Consider the following 18750-nt stretch of genomic DNA (forward strand, 5'->3'; position numbering starts at 1 on the left):
GGTCAATTGCTTTGAAAACCAAACTCAGAATTGATAACAGCTCTCATCTTGTCTCTGGCTGGTGTTGTCCAGAATTAGATTTAAGGTTTTTTTAGATTTTCACTTGAAGGGCATTTGATTCGCCCCAAACTGGGCCAAGAGACACTTCCCAGACAAAGTCCAAGAAGCGGGTGTTTGCTTTATTCAGCTCCTCCAAACACACACACCCCAGGCACAGGGCAGATTACAAGACGGGCCGCAGTTTATGCATATTCATCATTTTCCCTAGAAAAGCTGGAGTTATGCGAACTGTTTCTTAGAGCTCGTTATTGTCATTATTATCATTAGCACATTGTGCCGGTTTGGCCCAATTTAGAAATAAATCCTCTGAGAGAAGGCAGGTAACAAGCCACCCCTCCCCCACCAGGTTCGGGAAAAAACAACTTTTTCCTCGAAGGAAAGTGAAGGACATAAAAACTATTTATTCAACAAACACACAGGAAAAGGATAATAATGCTAAATAATACAATCTCTCGCTGTGGAGAAAAAACCTGGGAAAATGTTAGAGTCCTCCCTTTGGTCCTCCTCCTGCCGGGGCCCTCAGGGGAGAACAGTCCCGACGTGTGTTCTGATGTTGAAAACAATCCAGCAGAGAGAGGGAAAAATCCGAAATTCCAGGAAAAAAAACAAAGTTCAACTCTCCAGAGGGGAAAAAAACCCGAAAGCTGGCTGAACAAGCAAGCAGGGCGCTTCTCCGCTCCTCTCCCGCAGCGGCAGAACGCAGAACAAAAAAAACGCAGAGAATGAGAGTGTGTTATCTCTGTCTGCGTCCTTGAGGGGTTTTTGGGGGGGGGGGGGGGGTTGGGTTTTTTGGGGGGTTTTTTGGGGTTTTTTGGGGGGTTTTTTTTGTTGGTTTTTTTTGGTTTTGTCTTCTCTCTCTGCTCAGGCTCAGTTTAAAAGCATAGAAGGGCACATATACCAATTTCTGGGCACAGTGCAGCCATAGGGAACACAACACCAGTGTCACCCCAGGACACACGCACGGAGAGCAGGCGCAGTGCTCCCGGGTGGTCGCGCTGGGGGTGGTTTGGTGAAGGCTCCATCCTCTTCCTCGCCGTGCAGTCTCTTGCCGCCTGTTTCAGCAGTTTCTCTGCTGGTTTTAGGAGGCTCTGTCCTTCATTTCGGCAAGCTTTGTTCCCTATCTCTTGCCACGTTACTCAGCTGGCTTCCACACGGCTTACAACAGATTTTATTCCAGCCCACGGACACTCAAGCCTGCCCAAGGACAGTGATTTTAACCCTTCCACATTTGAGTGGGTTCTTTCTGCAAAAATTGCAGTCAAGTGAGGGGGTACCATATGATCAATTTTATTTGTGCCTTACTTTCAAGCCTGGGAATATCTGACTTCAGTGAAATTAATTTTTGAATGGACCTCAAAGTTTAAATAACTCAAAGCACCTTTCTTCACAGCAAGGATATGATAGGTCTTTGGTGCAATCTGCCTTAAAAAAATGGAGGATGAACTGTAAAATACCTTTAGAAATATGCATTTGTTTGTGTGCTCCTATTCTGAATGGCCAGCTGGACAAATCCTGCTGTGGTTTGGTGTAGAAACCCAAGTCAGATTGCTTTTGTAGCTCTGAACTTGCAGAATGGTTTGGTTTTTTCTCCAGGAGCCTCGTGACAGTAAAGAAAAATGAGGTTTGTCTTTTTGATGTGGTGGGGCTCGTTCATTATTTATTTACTTTTATGTTTCTTGCCTCTTCAATCTTGCACTGTACTAATAGCGGCCACGGTATAATTTAAATAAATCCTTCACTGCAAGGTTGAAGTTATAATTTTGGCAGCCGCTTGCCCTGCCCTGTTCCTGTCATTGCTGTGCATGAGGTGCTGCTGCCAGGGCTCTCTGTTTCCCTGGTGTGGGGAACTCGATGGCACTGCTCACATGTCAGAAAGAGAGGGCTCATTCCAACCAAATGCATTGCCTGAGCTCTTCTAGTCCAAGTGCTTGAAGCTTGGTTTCTAACGCTGTTGGTTTTCTCAGCTTCTGTTAATATTTGTGATTTTATAACAAAATGTTCTCCGATGTGATTTCGCAGGATTCTGTAACCAGCTTCCTATTTTGCTCTTGGATTTCTTCATGGAGTGTCAGAACTGAACGCAGCATTTTGGGTGGGAACTCTTCAGTCTGAGATAGGATTCTCTCGGCAGCAGCTGCTTTTCCACACCTAAGCAGAGGCAGGGAGTGAGCTCAGGAGAAGAGCTTGGGAACCTGGTTAGATGCTGTTTTCCTCCAGGTAGAGACGCTGAATAATGTAAAATTGAAGATGTACAAAGTACACAAGTAGCCAGCAAGGAAGGGTATGGAATTGTCGCAGTGACACTTAAACACAGTTTATTTCTTTCCTCCAAAGAAGTTAAGGAATATTGCAGTTGCTGTTCTTAGGAGGAGTGGAATGTCTGTGTTCACCAGGCTGGAGCAGCTTTGTTCTGGAGTGAAAGCTGGGTGCTGGATGCTGAAGTAGTTTCATAGAAACACAGAACACTCTGAGCTGGAAAGGACCCATCAGGATCATTGAGTCCAACTCCTGGCCCTGCACAGAACACCACAACAACCCCTCCATGGGCCTGAGAGCATTGTCCAAATGCTTCTTGTCCCAAGACAGGCTTGGGTCTGTGACCACTTCCCTGGGGAGCCTGTTCCAGTGCTCAGCTACCCTCTAGGTGGAAAACCTTTTCCTGATATCCAACCCAACCCCCCTCTGACTCAGCTCCAGCCATTTCCTCGAGTCCTGTCCCCGGTCATGCGAGTGACAGATTGGTACTGGCCCCTGCCCTGCCCCTCGGGAAGATGTTGACGACCTCAGTCTCCTCTTCTCCAGCTGGACAAACCAACTGCCCTCAGCCATTCTTCACAGAGCCCCTCCAGACCCTGCCCCATCCTCGTGACCTCCTTTGGGCACTCTGCCGTGGCTTCATGTTGTTTTTACGTTGTGGTGCCACCCAAGGTGAGGCCGCCCCAGTGCAGAGCAGAGCGGGACAATCCCCTGCCGGGCCCAGCTCACCATGCTGGGCCTGATGCCCCCAGCACACGGGTGTTCAACTTGCCACTGCCCAGGACCCGCCAGGTCCCTCCCTGCAGCTGCTCTCCAGCCTCTCCTTCCCCAGTCCGTACACAAAGCCGGGGTGCCCCATCCCAGGGCCAGAATCTGACACTTCCCCTTGTTAAACCCCGCGCAGTTGGTGACTGCCCACCTCTGTTTACCAGTGAGGTCTCTCTGTAGAGCCTCTCTGCCCTTAAGGCCGTCGACAGCTCCTCCCTGTTCAGTGTCATCAGCAAATTTACTCAGTATTCCTTCAAGTCCTGCGTTCAGGCCATTAACAGAGGTTGAAGAGCACAGGACCGGCAGCAGAGCCCTGCAGAACCCACCAGTGACCACTGCCAGCCTGGTGTCACCCCAGTGGCTCTCACCCTTCGTGCCTGACCCATAGGGCAGTTGCTCACCCACCACACAATGTGTTTATCCAGCTGGGGGCTGGACATGTTCTCCAGAAACATTCTGGGACACGCAGCATCCAAAGCTTTGCTGAAATCCAGAAAGCTTCCATCCACTGGCTTCCACCCTGTCCTAGAAGGAAATCAGATTTCACGAGCAGGACTTTCCCCTCATGAAGCCGTGCTGGCTCTGACTGACACCGTTATTATCCTCCAGGTGTTTTTCAATACTTCCCAGAATAAACTTTCCCCTGATTTTATCGCGTATTGAAGTCAGACTGACAGGCCTGTAGTGTCTGGCGTCCTCCTTCTTGCCCTTCTTGGAAATCGGGACAACATTTGCCAGCTTCCAGTCAGCTGGGACCCCTCAAATCACAGATCTGAACTCTGTGTTTGCTCTAATTTCTCCAGGGGAAGCAGCCTGCTCACACCTGCATGTTTGAGCTTCTATTTATCCTAAACCTACTTTGAGGGCAGTAATGGTTAAAAAAATAATTAAAAATACATCCTGATTACAGGCGCTACCTTTAAGTCAACACAGCACTGGATATTTCCCAAATATTTTGGGGCAGAGCCTGAGGTCAGTGGCTGCACTAAGCAGCCTCTTGTTTCACTTGGATGGGGCTTGGAGCGAGCTGGGCTGGCGGAAGGTGCTGCCCGTGGCAGAGGGTGGGACAGGATGGTTTGGGAGGCCCTTTCCAACCCAAAGCATTCAGAGATTCCGCGATTCCAGGCTCTCCGTGGCTATGGCAGTGCAGGGGAATTCTGTGAGGACTGCAGAGGCTCGGCTGCTGCCTGAAGGGGCGGTCCCAGGCAGGGAGCAGAGCTCTCTGCTGCTCTGCCTAAGCACAGGTACTGATGTTTGTTCAGCAGCGTTTCACACACACCGAAGGGTTTGCAGCGATGACCAGGCTGAGCTGTAACCTTGGAATTAAACAAAACCATTGAGGATGAAACAATGTCCTCATTTTTAAGGTGGGACTCACAGGGCACAAGTGAACTGCCATGAAAGTCAGGTTTGGAAAAAAGGTCTTAATCGTGTGAGTTTGTCATGGTTTGCAGAAAGGAAACTGTAGAAGCCTTGCTTAAATGAGGGCTCTTCTGTGGCATGGTTTGAAGCCCTCTGCTTTTCCTTTGAAGGAAACGTCTTTGTGGGCATGGTAAGTGATACATTTAATGAAATTACTTAATTGCGTATAATTAGCAATAAATCTTTGCATGGCAATTGATTGCATTTCCTTTGGATAATTCAGAAAGTCAGTAGATGTCAGTTTGTTGCTACTCCCCACCCAATTCCCCTCTCATGCATTGGCCCATCCACGTCAGATGAGGTTCTGCAGGGATCAGAGTTCCCTGGGGCCAGCCACGCTCCTTCCACGCTCATTTCACTTTACAGCGCGTGGTGCAGCTCCTGTCCACACACCGAGACGTTTCTAACACCAGAGCCAGCTTGTCAGGGCTCCTTAACCCGTCTGTATTCAGTACAAAACCCCAACCTCAGGTGAAGTTGAGGAATGTGTCGTTCCAGAAGGTATTGTCTTAAGAGGAAATGCTGTAATTTTTGTTCTTTGCAAAGCAAAGACAAGAAGCCCATCATATTGTGCTGTTTAAATTAAATTGTCTGATTACATTGCATGGATTTTGGTGGCTGGGAAATGGTTTACTGACATTTTGTGAGCATTTTCTTTATTGTGCATTTCAGATCTCTGTTTGAGGAGCTATCTCACGTGTTTTCCTGCAGAAAGCTCCTGTGTGGATTCTCCACGAGCAGCTGCTTCCTGAAGGGCTTCTCCCTCTGCTCTGGTGTGGGTGGTCCTCGGGCTGGGTAAGTGCTGCTGGAGGATCCCAGCCCGATCCGTTCAGGGTCAGGTTCCCAGGACATCACCGGCTCCTTCCCAGGGCTGGGGCGCTGAGTGGTCTCTCCCTGGGGGTCCCTTGAGGGCAGCTGCCAGAGGGGGAAGCGGGAGAACGCGAGGGAACGGGCTCGGTGAGGCTGATCCCGCACCCTCCGGAGCAGTTCCCATGCCCCTGCTGATCCCAGCACAGGCGCTCGCTGCCCAGTGAGCACGAGAAGCAAAACACTCAGCCCATGTAAAAGTTTTCAATGACGATATCACTGATAGCACTGTCACCAAAAATAAAACAAATAAAACTCCTCCGCAGCGATGCAGCACTAAGAAGCATGCATTCTTTGTTTGGCTGGATGGATGGGGCAGAATTCCACCAGGCGCACGCACTGCTGACAGAAAATGCTCTTGTTTATACGCTCGATTTTACATACGCGCTCCTCGGTTTTCCTGGAATAAACATATATTGCTTTTTCTCCTTTTGCTTTACATCTCGAGTTCTTTTCACTCAGAGTTTGAACTGAGACGCAGGAGATCGAGGATTCTTGTTCGGACTTAGTTGTTTATTATGTCTTATCAGTGACACAGCTGCTCAGAGTGTGCCTCTTTGTTGGAAGGGTGGGAAATGGCCGCGAGTTTTAATTTTCCAAGCTTTTTAAAGTCTAAACTAACCAATTATGAGGTATGTTTTTACTTACACCCAGTTACTAACTTTCCAAGTTCTGCAGTGTGGAACTTTTGACCCAATGACAGAACATTCAGATTTGAGAAGAAGGAGAAGAAAGAAGACATAAATCCATACCCAAAATCCTCCATATTGTAACCTATTATAACCTATACGTTCTCAACGTAATTTTCTACATTTCTACATATTTCACCCAGTGACACAACTTTTAATTACACAGCAACCACCTCAGTGTTATCACACAATTTAGGAAGCTTTTCCCAGGGTTTTGGGTCGAGTGCAGTGTGCTTCTGAGGATCACTGCCTCTCAGCACTGAAAGGCTGAAACTCTCAGTACCCAGGGTTCCAACAAACACATCTGGTAATCATTTCCCCGGGATCATTAACGTACTTCCTCTTCCCTTTATGCATGCGTGCCTCTGTCCTGGGGGTCTCTCTGGTGGTCCCTGGTGGTTGGACACACCAAAGTCACACCTGACTGCCTTATGAACTGCTGAAAGTTGGCACAACAACTGGTTCCTTTCCAGCTCTTCCTACAGAATAAGCATCCTGCAGTTCTGTAGGCTAATGGGTTTTAAAAATAAGCATTGCATTAACCCACCAGGCACCAATGATTCTTCATCTGGCAGCCACAGGGTGACCTCCTGAGTGTGACTGGGATCACCAGGGTGAACTCCAGGGGTTCTGATAAGAGCTTTCTTCTCAGCCTGAACTTGCTGCTGCTCCGACCCCAGAATGACACCGGCAGCGATGTTTAACGGAGCAGGAGGTGCTGCTTAGGGGAGGCTGAGCGTCGCCTTGTCCCTGGCACAAATCCTGGGCGTTGAAACTTGAACCTTGCAGCAGGTGCTGGGACTCTGCTCTCTATGACAGGATGGGCTGCTATGGAAAAAGAGATTTCGTTGTGTATCCCGGGACAACACAGGCCCGTGGCGAGTGGCCGAGGCTGTGGCCACCATGACCCAGCTCAGCACTGGGCTGTCCAGAATGGGAGCCTGGCTGAGCTGAGGTCACCTGCCATGAGCACAGGTGCTCTGGGTGCTGTCCTGAAGCGTGGAGAGCTGCTGACAACAGTGAGGGAATGGCTGGGGACACGTCTGGGAGCTTGTGTTGAGCCTCCCCCGCAGGGATCACCTGTGCTCTGCAGGCAGGGGGTTTGCTCCTCACTGAGGGCTCTATGGAGGCACGGGAAAGAGCTGTCCATCTGAGTCCTAAAGTGTTAAACACCCATCAGGCAGCCGAGCTGTCCATCTGAGTCCTAAAGTGTTAAACACCCATCAGGCAGCCGAGCTGTCCATCTGAGTCCTAAAGTGTTAAACACCCATCAGGCTGCCGCTCCTGCTCCTGAGGAAATGTGGCTCCTCAGGGATCTCAGGCTGCAGTCCCAGGGCTGCTCTTGGGACAGTGTAAGTCACCACTTGAGTACCTCTTGCACAGCCTTGGCTGGGCACTTTGTCCCTTCCTTGGGCCATTTCTGGGGATTTAGGGGACTCTGCTGACCTGCTTCAGGGCTAAACCAGCTGAAAGTTAAAGCTGGGAACTTGCTGTTAGTTTTGAGCCCCATGAACTGGACTGCAGGCACCTCAGTACATCAGGGAGGGACTGGCAGTGCTGAATTAGAGCAGCCTGAACTGTGCTGGGAGCGGGGCTGCAGGCAGAGAGCAGGAGCTGGTCTGGTGTTAGCGGAGCGGGGTGACCGCTGTGGAGATGACGCTTTCTACATCCTCAGATGTCTAAAAGAGCGTCTAAACATCCAGATACCAACTGCTTTTTAGACAAAGTACGGAACACACAGGCTGGAAATACCAGCTGTCTCCAGCACTCCCGAACCTTCGCCACGTTGAAATTTCTCATTTAAAGCTGCAGCCGTTGAAAACAGAAAGATTTTCTGACAGTGAGTGATACTGGATGGTGTAGGAGACTGGGGAAGTGATTACACGGGTCAAAACGACCGAAGGGCGTGCCCGGGGGAGGCAGGGCCAGCTCTGCGAAGATGGGAGGGTCACTGCTCCACAGCCGCCCGCTGGAGCCTCTGCTCCAGCCCCAAAGTGGCTGCGCAGCTTCTGGCACAGACTCAGAAGTCTTCCCTGTGGGGAGGGACCCGAGCAGGTAAAAGGTGGCTTCTTTTTCCTATTCGAAAGAAGTGGAGTTAATTTGTGGAGTTAACTTGTGGCACACCTGGGTGGGAGAAAGGCGGATTATTGGTAGCCGTGGGAATGACTCATTCCCTGGAGAAATCTATCCTGGAAACAGAGGAGAACGAGGGAAAACCCAGCCAATAACCACTGGTCAAGAAAATTCGGGGAGGGGCCAGGTGGCGTTTGAACTTGGGGGGATCCCACAGGGTTGGGGGGTCTTGGTGTCCCCTGACCTCCCACCGCCACCTCAGCGGTCTGAGGGTCTGGGGGTGTCCTTGTCCATCTCTGATCTCCCTGCTGTCCCCCGACCCCCCCGTGCCCTGACCGCGCTGTCCCCGTGTCCCCTGACCCCCCCGTGTCCCTGATGCCCCCCGTGTCCCCTGACCCCCCCGTGTCCCTGATGCCCCCGTGTCCCTGATGCCCCCCGTGTCCCCTGACCCCCCCGTGTCCCCTGACCCCCCCGTGTCCCTGATCCCCCCCGTGTCCCCTGACCCCCCGTGCCCTGACCGCGCTGTCCCCGTGTCCCCGCAGCCGCCACGATGGTGGAGCTGGGCCGGGACGCGCGGGACCCCGACGCCCTGGCCGAGGCGCTGGACTCGCAGCTCGGGGACTTCGCCTTCCCCGACGAGTTCGTCTTCGACGTCTGGGGGGCCATCGGGGACGCCAAGGTGGGGCGTTGTTAGAGCCCCCCGGGATTGGGGACCCCCCCAGGAGCGGGGACCCCCTGGCGCTGGGGGACCCCTTGCAACGATCCCCCTGGGCGGGGCCCCCCATGATTGGGGAACCCCCCAAAAGCTGGACACCCCCCCCCCCCCAAAATCTGCTGGAGGTGGGGGGACCCCCAAAGTGCCCTCAGACCCCCCTGGGGAGCCCCCCCATTATTCCCCCTTCCCTCAGGACCCCCCGGTGGACCTGGGTTCCCTCCCCAGCTCTGGGCCCCCCCCCCCAAATCACCTGCCCCCCATGGCCCTGGGTGCCCCCCAATTCCAGCCCCACCCAAATCAGGTGCCCCCCTCAGCCTGGGACCCCCACCACACCCTGCCCCCCAAGGGACCTGGGTGCCCCCCAAACTCCACACCTCCCAGTCAGTTGTTCTCCCCGTGGGACCCCCACTACATCTGGGGCCCCCAGAGGGTTTGGGTGCCCCCCCAGGGGGCCTGGGCCCCCCAAAAAGTGGGTGCCCCTCCCCATTTTTAGGACCCCCTCTCAACCAGGGACCACCCCCAAAATGGGCCCCCCAAAGCACTCCCGGACCCCCCCAGCCCCCACGATGGGGGTGCCCTGGTGCCCCCCATGACACTAATGCCCCCCCAGGGAGAGGGACGGGGGTGTCCCCCCAGGGGCTTTTTTGGGGGAGTGGGGTAACCTGGGCCCCCCAAAACCTGGCACAGAACCCCCTCCCCCCCCCATCGTGCCCCCGGTGCCGATCTGAGCCTGTCACACACTGTCCCCCGTCACACACTGTCCCCCGTGTCCCCCCCGCACTGACCACCTTGGGGGGGACCCGGCCCTGGCCCTGTGCCCGGGGGGGTCCTGGGGGTGCCCCTCCCCTCCTCCCCTGCCTGGATATTTTTGTATTTTCATGGAAAATGATTTTAACATAAAATAGAGAAATCGGGAGCGGCTGCGGCTGCTGGGGGGGGGGGTTGTACAGCCCTTACACAGCCCTTACACACCCCTTACACACCCCTTACACACCTCTTACACAGCCCTTACACAGCCCTTACACACCTCTTACACATCCTTTACACACCTCTTACACACCCCTTACACACCTCTTACACACCCTTTACACAGCCCTTACACAGCCCTTACACAGCCCTTACACACCCTTTACACACCCCTTACACACGCCATTACACACGGCTTACACACGCCCTTACACACCCCTTACTCACCCCTTACACACCCCTTACATAGCCTTTACACACCTCTTACACACTCTTTACAGACGCCCTTACACACCCCTTACACAGCCCATTACACACCCTTTACACAGCTGTTACACACACCTTACACACCCCTTACACAGCCCTTACACACCTCTTACACAGCCTTTACACAGCCCTTATGCACCCCTTACACAGCCCTTACACACCTCTTACACACCCTTTACACACGCCCTTACACACCCCTTACACAGCCTTTACACACCTCTTACACACCCTTTACACACGCCCTTACACACCTCTTACACAGCCTTTACACACTTCTTACACACCCTTTACACACGCCCTTACACACCTCTTACATAGCCTTTACACACCTCTTACACACCCTTTACACACGCCCTTACACACCCCTTACACAGCCTTTACACACTTCTTACACACCCTTTACACACGCCCTTACACACCTCTTACATAGCCTTTACACACCTCTTACACACCCTTTACACACGCCCTTACACACCCCTTACACAGCCTTTACACACCTCTTACACACCCTTTACACACGCCCTTACACACCCCTTACACAGCCTTTACACACCTCTTACACACCCTTTACACACGCCCTTACACACCCCTTACATAGCCTTTACACACCGCTTACACACCCTTTACACACGCCCTTACACACCCCTTACATAGCCTTTACACACCTCTTACACACCCTTTACACACGCCCTTACACACCCCTTACACAGCCTTTACACACTTCTTACACACCCCTTACTCACCCCTTACACACCCCTTACATAGCCTTTACATACCCCTTACACACTCCTTACACCCTCCTTAGACATCCCTTACACCCTCATTACATATGCCTTACACATTACTTACACACCCCTTACACACCACTTACACAGCCTTTACACACCCCTTACACAGCCCTTACACACCCTTTACCCAGCCCTTGCACTCCTGTCCCGAGGCAGCGCTGGGGAGTCCCGGCCGTGGCACCGGAGGAGCCGCGTTCCCCCGGCAGCTCCGGCCCTGCCCGGCTCCGCGGGTCCCGGTGCCCCCCGGCGCACGGGCGAGCTCGGCGGTACCGTCGGTAGCCAAGAGGCGAGAAGGGCGTTCTGAGAAGGGAGCGTTTATTGCTGCTGCGCTGCCGGAGGGCGCGGAGGCGAACGCGGACACGGTCCCGAAGCTCTCCCAGTTTTATCCGGGACCAGCGGGGAACTCTGGGGAGGGACGAGGGGGAGAGGCCAAGGGCAACCGGGGAACCCAAACTGGGACAGGTTAAGAGAACAGAACGAGCATCCCGGGAGAAGCCCCCTTGGCCACCCCAGCACAAAGTGGCTCCTGTGGCACCAGGGACTCGTCTGACTGAGAACTCTCTGTCCCTTGGAATGTCTGTTCACCGGCCACCACAGCCCCGCTCCCGGGAAGCTCCGCTTGGGGGGAGCCCCGTCCCCCCCATGCCTGGATTTGTGTCACCGGGAGGAGCCGAGCCCCCGATTGTGTCACCTGTGAGAAAGGGATGATCCATGCTTGACTCATGTAAGCACAGTTAGCTGTTACGAGACAGCAAATGTTACTCACAAAGCCTGAGCAGCAGGATTCGCCTGCAAGCAGGATTCTTGCCTTGTCCAGGTAAGAGGAACAGGAATTTGAAAAGCAGCACAGAGACCGCTGAGCCACCCACGAAGGACTGCGCACGCTGCAGAGAGAAAGGTGAAAAGTGCACTGTGAGGAAGAGTACTGATCTTCATCAGAAAGACCCCGAGGAAGAAGAGGAGCCTTCCTCAGTGCGACCACCAGGGTACACAGCGCATGCGTGGCACCTATGCTAACGATATTAATGACTTCCGAGAAGTAATTTGTGTAACCACTCCCATCCCAAGGAATGTGATGAATATTCATAAATTTTACACGTCATGCTGGACTGTGTGGAGTGCTCTGCGTGTGTCAGGAGGAGCGATGCCCCACGCACCCGGCGCCGAATAAAGCAAACACCCGCTTCTCTGACTCTGTCTCTGAAGCGTCTCTTGGCTCGGTTTTGGGAGATTCACCCGGAGCAGCCGTGTCCCCCCGGGCTGTGTCAGGACCTGCTGAAGGTCGGGCACCAAAAGCAGCACCAGGTCAAACCAGTTTGAAGGTGCTCAGGAATTCCCGCAGCTCCAGGACATCCAGCTGCATCCCGCAATTCCCAGCATGGCGGCGGATGCCCCGCAGCGCCTGGCGGTGGTCCTGCCCCGCCGCAAACCCCCCAGCCCATCATTCCGATCTGAGAAATAAAGACTCGCAAAGTCCCTTTGGAAATGCCCGCGGAAAAGCTGCGCTGTCCGGAGCTTCGGGGCTGCCGGGAGCGCGGCTTCTTGGCCGCTGCTTGCGGATGGGTTTGTCCGCGGCTCCCGAGCTTTGCAGGGAATGTTTCCCCAGGGAATGGGGCATTCCCGTGGCTACTAAAACCCGCCTTTCCCCCACCGCTCCCCGCCTCCCGCTCGGCCCCGGCCGGGCCCATCCCGCCCGGATCGGCTTCTCCTGCACGCGTGAAGTCCCCACGTTCAGATTTATTCCTGCCAGGGCTCTGTTTCCCGGAATGCGAGGGGGAGCGGGCGGGCCGGGGCTGCCATAAAGGCTGAGCCCAACGCCCGGTGGTGGCAGAGCTGCCACAGCTGGGACAGGGATGGGGAGCAACAACAGCACCCCCGGGGGCTCCACTTGCCCCCCTTGCCCCCCTTGCCCCTCACCTGGGAACTTGAGCGTGCACCGGACGGCTCCTGGTTACGCCAGCCTTGCACGAGGAGCCGGGCAAGGGGCAGGGACCCCGGGAAGGGACCCCGACTCTGGGGAGTGACAGGAACCTGGGCGTTTTGGGACCCCGTGGGGCCGGGCTGGAGCGTGTGGGGAAGGGTCTGGGTTGGGTCTAGCCCCCCCTCACCCCCCCACTGTCACTGTCACTGTCGGGTGACAGGCGATGATGGGCAGCTCTGAGCGCTTGGGCTGAGCAGTTCCTGGGGAAAAGGGAACTCCAGCAGCGGGAGATGGCGGCCACCAACTCATCCACCCGCGAGTCGTCGCCCCCTGCTCAGGACACACCCCAGCAGTGGCTCCCAGGGAGGGAAGAGCTGCACCCCGGGATAATTCGCATGGGAAGGGGGAGGTAGAACCAGCAAATCGGGATATTAATTCATCAGAAGTTCTGCCAGCTGTAACCGATGAGCGCTGACGCCTTTGCTCGTTAAAATGTCACAATCGTGCAAAGCTTTGCTGAAGGGGGAGCGGGGACCGGCCTTTGGGGGAACCCCGGCTCCTGCTCTGAGCACCGGGGACCGGCCTTTGGGGGAACCCCGGCTCCTGCTCTGCGCTAACAAGAATAAAAGCTGCGAATGCCTCTCCTCGAGTTTGGCTTCATCTCTCTGCTCCAGCTGGGCTCCGGGTCCCCTCAAGGTTGGGAATAGCCAAAGCAGCCACAGCGTTTGCGGTTTGGTGGAGAAGCGCACATTGGGGGCTGCAGTGGGTCCCATGGGAGGCGACTGCGAGGTTCAAGGGGTCCCATGGCAGGAGGCTGGAGGTGCCAGGGGGTCCCCGGCGAGACAAGGCGGGGCTCAGGGTGTACGGGAGGCAGGATGTTCATGGAAGGCGGTGCAGGCGGCTCCCAGTGCCAGAAAAGCGGCTGCCGAGGGTCCCCGTGGCCGGGAATGGGGAGCTCAGGGGGGTCCCGGTGCCGGGGGGTCCCGCTGCCCCCCAGGAGCCCCCCCAGGAGCCCCCGGAGCGCCCGCAAACCCAGCGCTGGAGCCACCGCGAGGCTCCGCCCGGCCCCGCCCCTGCTCGCGATTGGCGCCGCCGCCGCCCATCGGCCAATGGTAGCCAGCGGTATTTGTGACGTCATCTGTCGCTGGGCAGATCCCGGAGGCGCCGTTTGGGAGCGCGGCGGGGACGGGGACAGGGAATCCCTGGGAATTCCCCCGGGAACCCCCCGGGATCGCCCCGGGATCGCCCAGGTGCCCCATCCATCCCTTATTCCCGGGATCCCTTACTCCCGGGATCCCTCATTCCCGGGGTCCCTCCATTCCCGGGGACCCTCATTCCCGGGGTCTCCCGTTCCCAGCACACCCCGAATCCCCCACATGGACACCCCCCTGCATCTCCCCCCGCCCGTTCCCCCACAGCTGTCAATCAAACCCTCACTGCTAGGGCACCCGAAAACCACGGGGACCCCCCCGACCCCTCCCCACCTGCCCAGCCAGGGGGGAGCTGGACTCGAGCAACTGGGACACATGATGGGGTGTCCAATGCTCCCAGTGCCCCCTCCCAGTGCTCCCAGCTCTCTTCAGAGCTCCCAGTAGGACGCCCTGGTTCCCCTCCCTGCTCCCAGTTCCAACCAGTGCTCCCAGCTGACTCCCAGTTCAATCCTGGTGGACGCAGCGTTGCTCCCTGCAGCGCCATCCCAGTCTCTCCCCGCAGTGCTTCTAGTGCCATCCCCGTGTCACTCCCAGGCTCTCCTCAGTGCTCCCAGTTCACTCCCAGTTCACTCCCAGGGTCAGTCCCTGGCTCCCCCCACATCTTTTCAATCTCTCTTGTGTCTTGGGCTCACCCCAAATTGACTCCGGCTCTTTCGGATTCATCGAGGGCAGAGCAAAGGGGAATTTTTATGGAAGCTGCAGAACCCCTGCCAGCACCGAAATTCCCAATGTTTCATCCACTGTCCCAAGGCAACCCCTACTGGTGCCTAATTTGGTGCCGCTTCCCCATCGTCGGAGTTCTTATTAAAGAGAGATGGGACTATCGCAGTTATACATGATTTATTACTTCAAATAACAAACAAGCATCAGTCTCGGAGGTGTGAGATTGAGTAACAAGTCACCATAACAAGAAATACTCATAAGACAAGGGCTACACAGCAATTTATAACTTTCTAATCCAATAGGCACTTAAAACAAAACCCTGTTTTGACTTTACGAACTGTCGTTTGTAATACTTTGTCACTGCAGTGCAGTTGTGTCTTACCCAATAGCCTGTCATGTCCACACAGAGACTACTTTTACAACATTTAAATTCTTAATTTAACCTATAAAATCACGTTATTATACTTAAAACCCTTCACCATAACACCAATTTTCTTATAACTATAGAAACACTTGTGCTTAAGGTCTATAAATCGCTGTCAATTGTACCAAACCGAGCTTCTTCCATGGTTGTAAATCAAATCCTCCCCTAACTGCAGAAGTTTTTACTCCTCTGTTCCCTACAAACCCCTACACCCAGCTTTTCCCACCACCGACTCTGGGAAATCACGCGAGCAAAGGACCCGAAATCCCGGACACGGCACCCAAAAGGAGACACAAAACATCCTGCAGAGTCCAACCCCCAAATCCTGCGGCTGCTTTGGCCGTTCCCAACCTGGAGGACACCCCGAGACCACCCAGAGCACAGAGATGGGGACAGGGAAGCCCCGAGGCCCTCAGAGCCCCAGGATGGAGGTGGGGGGTGAGGACACCAAGACCCCCCCCAAGCCAGGGGGTGCTTGAGGAGGTGCCTGCAGGGGCCCCCCAAGACCCGACAGGGTCCCCTCGAGTCAAACCCTCCCACGCCCTCTCCAGACGGGGTTTTGGGGGGCAGGGGGCACGGGAAGCTCAGGGTCTGCTCCAGGAGGAGTCTCGAGGATGCGTCGTGCCGTGGAGTCACTGCTCGTCCCCGGATCGCCTGGAGCGGTCACTCGATCTGGGCAGGGCACTACGGCCACCCCTCTTGGGTCTCCAGGAGCTGCTGTCCTGCCCGTGGGCTCCTTCCCGGGGTGCGGGGCCAAGGCACACCCCGAGGAGAGGCATTTCCAGGGTTTAGTCCCGTTCCTGTGGAGCAGGAGCCGGGGTTCCCCCAAAGGCCGGTCCCCGGTGCTCAGAGCAGGAGCCGGGGTTCCCCCAAAGGCGATCCCCGCTCCCCCTTCAGCAAAGCTTTGCACGATTGTGACATTTTAACGAGCAAAGGCGTCAGCGCTCATCGGTTACAGCTGGCAGAACTTCTGATGAATTAATATCCCGATTTGCTGGTTCTACCTCCCCCTTCCCATGCGAATTATCCCGGGGTGCAGCTCTTCCCTCCCTGGGAGCCACTGCTGGGGTGTGTCCTGAGCAGGGGGCGACGACTCGCGGGTGGATGAGTTGGTGGCCGCCATCTCCCGCTGCTGGAGTTCCCTTTTCCCCAGGAACTGCTCAGCCCAAGCGCTCAGAGCTGCCCATCATCGCCTGTCACCCGACAGTGACAGTGACAGTGGGGGGGTGAGGGGGGCCTAGATCCAACCCAGACCCTTCCCCACACGCTCCAGCCCGGCCCCACGGGGTCCCAAAACGCCCAGGTTCCTGTCACTCCCCAGAGTCGGGGTCCCTTCCCGGGGTCCCTGCCCCTTGCCCGGCTCCTCGTGCAAGGCTGGCGTAACCAGGAGCCGTCCGGTGCACGCTCAAGTTCCCAGGTGAGGGGCAAGGGGGGCAAGGGGGGCAAGTGGAGCCCCCGGGGGTGCTGTTGTTGCTCCCCATCCCTGTCCCGGCTGTGGCAGCTCTGCCACCACCGGGCGTTGGGCTCAGCCTTTATGGCAGCCCCGGCCCGCCCGCTCCCCCTCGCATTCCGGGAAACAGAGCCCTGGCAGGAATAAATCTGAACGTGGGGACTTCACGCGTGCAGGAGAAGCCGATCCGGGCGGGATGGGCCCGGCCGGGGCCGAGCGGGAGGCGGGGAGCGGTGGGGGAAAGGCGGGTTTTAGTAGCCACGGGAATGCCCCATTCCCTGGGGAAACATTCCCTGCAAAGCTCGGGAGCCGCGGACAAACCCATCCGCAAGCAGCGGCCAAGAAGCCGCGCTCCCGGCAGCCCCGAAGCTCCGGACAGCGCAGCTTTTCCGCGGGCATTTCCAAAGGGACTTTGCGAGTCTTTATTTCTCAGATCGGAATGATGGGCTGGGGGGTTTGCGGCGGGGCAGGACCACCGCCAGGCGCTGCGGGGCATCCGCCGCCATGCTGGGAATTGCGGGATGCAGCTGGATGTCCTGGAGCTGCGGGAATTCCTGAGCACCTTCAAACTGGTTTGACCTGGTGCTGCTTTTGGTGCCCGACCTTCAGCAGGTCCTGACACAGCCCGGGGGGACACGGCTGCTCCGGGTGAATCTCCCAAAACCGAGCCAAGAGACGCTTCAGAGACAGAGTCAGAGAAGCGGGTGTTTGCTTTATTCGGCGCCGGGTGCGTGGGGCATCGCTCCTCCTGACACACGCAGAGCACTCCACACAGTCCAGCATGACGTGTAAAATTTATGAATATTCATCACATTCCTTGGGATGGGAGTGGTTACACAAATTACTTCTCGGAAGTCATTAATATCGTTAGCATAGGTGCCACGCATGCGCTGTGTACCCTGGTGGTCGCACTGAGGAAGGCTCCTCTTCTTCCTCGGGGTCTTTCTGATGAAGATCAGTACTCTTCCTCACAGCGCACTTTTCACCTTTCTCTCTGCAGCGTGCGCAGTCCTTCGTGGGTGGCTCAGCGGTCTCTGTGCTGCTTTTCAAATTCCTGTTCCTCTTACCTGGACAAGGCAAGAATCCTGCTTGCAGGCGAATCCTGCTGCTCAGGCTTTGTGAGTAACATTTGCTGTCTCGTAACAGCTAACTGTGCTTACATGAGTCAAGCATGGATCATCCCTTTCTCACAGGTGACACAATCGGGGGCTCGGCTCCTCCCGGTGACACAAATCCAGGCATGGGGGGGACGGGGCTCCCCCCAAGCGGAGCTTCCCGGGAGCGGGGCTGTGGTGGCCGGTGAACAGACATTCCAAGGGACAGAGAGTTCTCAGTCAGACGAGTCCCTGGTGCCACAGGAGCCACTTTGTGCTGGGGTGGCCAAGGGGGCTTCTCCCGGGATGCTCGTTCTGTTCTCTTAACCTGTTGCCGACTTCGGGTGGGGGAAGCCAAGCAGACAATCAATGTGATTGGTAATGCAAGCTTCGTTTATTAGCAATACAGAGAAACTTATATAGTATTGAATACAAGCTTATCAGTTCTTTAATTAGTTTAAACTTACAAAGGTGCATTCTTACTTCTACATAATTGGGTTAGATAAAAGACTACATTTGGCAAGCTTTATGTTTTGTTTTGAGAGATCAAAAATCTTCCTCCCTTCTCATGGTCAGTATACCTTATCAGCACTGCACTGTACCTCCTTAAAACTCCCTTTTTGTTTCTCAGGCCTGTTTCTCACACAGGCACTTTCTCATGGAGGTTTTTTCTCATGCAGGCCTTTGCTTGCAGGCTCTTGCTTGTACAGTTCTGTTATTAATTTGTTCCCTTTATCAATAATCCATGTCCCTGATCCTCTAATCATTCTGCAACAACCTGTCCCAGTTTGGGTTCCCCGGTTGCTCTTGGCCTCTACCCCTCGTCACTCCCGCAGAGTTCCCCAGTGGTCCCCTGTAGCGGGTTCAGTTCGTAACCGGGCAGAAACACCGAGTGTAGTGGTTCGGTTCAAAATATCCATTACTTACTTATTTTGCTTCTGTGAGATAAGAATTAGGAGAAAGCAAAGCAGGCACAAAACTTGAAAGAATATAAAGAAGTTTATTAACAAACCTAAAAGAAGGAAAAAAAAATAAAATCATACCACACCTTCAGAACACTTCTCCTCCCCCTGCCTTTCCCCCTTCTCCCACTGTAAAAACACAACCCTTGAGATG

At 55.1% G+C, this 18750-nt stretch overlaps 2 long non-coding RNA genes across 2 annotated transcripts; one reads left to right on the forward strand and one right to left on the reverse strand.

The window, feature by feature from the left end:
* The first annotated feature begins 4203 nt into the window (after positions 1 to 4203).
* On the forward strand, positions 4204 to 5801 carry LOC116437117. The gene is made up of 2 exons (XR_004237176.1): positions 4204 to 4636; positions 5179 to 5801. It is a non-coding gene; the product is annotated as an uncharacterized LOC116437117 (long non-coding RNA).
* A 5368-nt stretch (positions 5802 to 11169) lies between these two features.
* On the reverse strand, positions 11170 to 11873 carry LOC116437118. Its single transcript, XR_004237177.1, has 2 exons — positions 11638 to 11873; positions 11170 to 11562 (listed from the first exon to the last, which is right to left on the reverse strand). It is a non-coding gene; the product is annotated as an uncharacterized LOC116437118 (long non-coding RNA).
* Positions 11874 to 18750: the final 6877 nt, after the last annotated feature.

The sequence above is a fragment of the Corvus moneduloides genome, chromosome 32 (assembly GCF_009650955.1).
Source record: "Corvus moneduloides isolate bCorMon1 chromosome 32, bCorMon1.pri, whole genome shotgun sequence".
NCBI classification, from domain to species: Eukaryota; Metazoa; Chordata; class Aves; order Passeriformes; family Corvidae; genus Corvus; species Corvus moneduloides.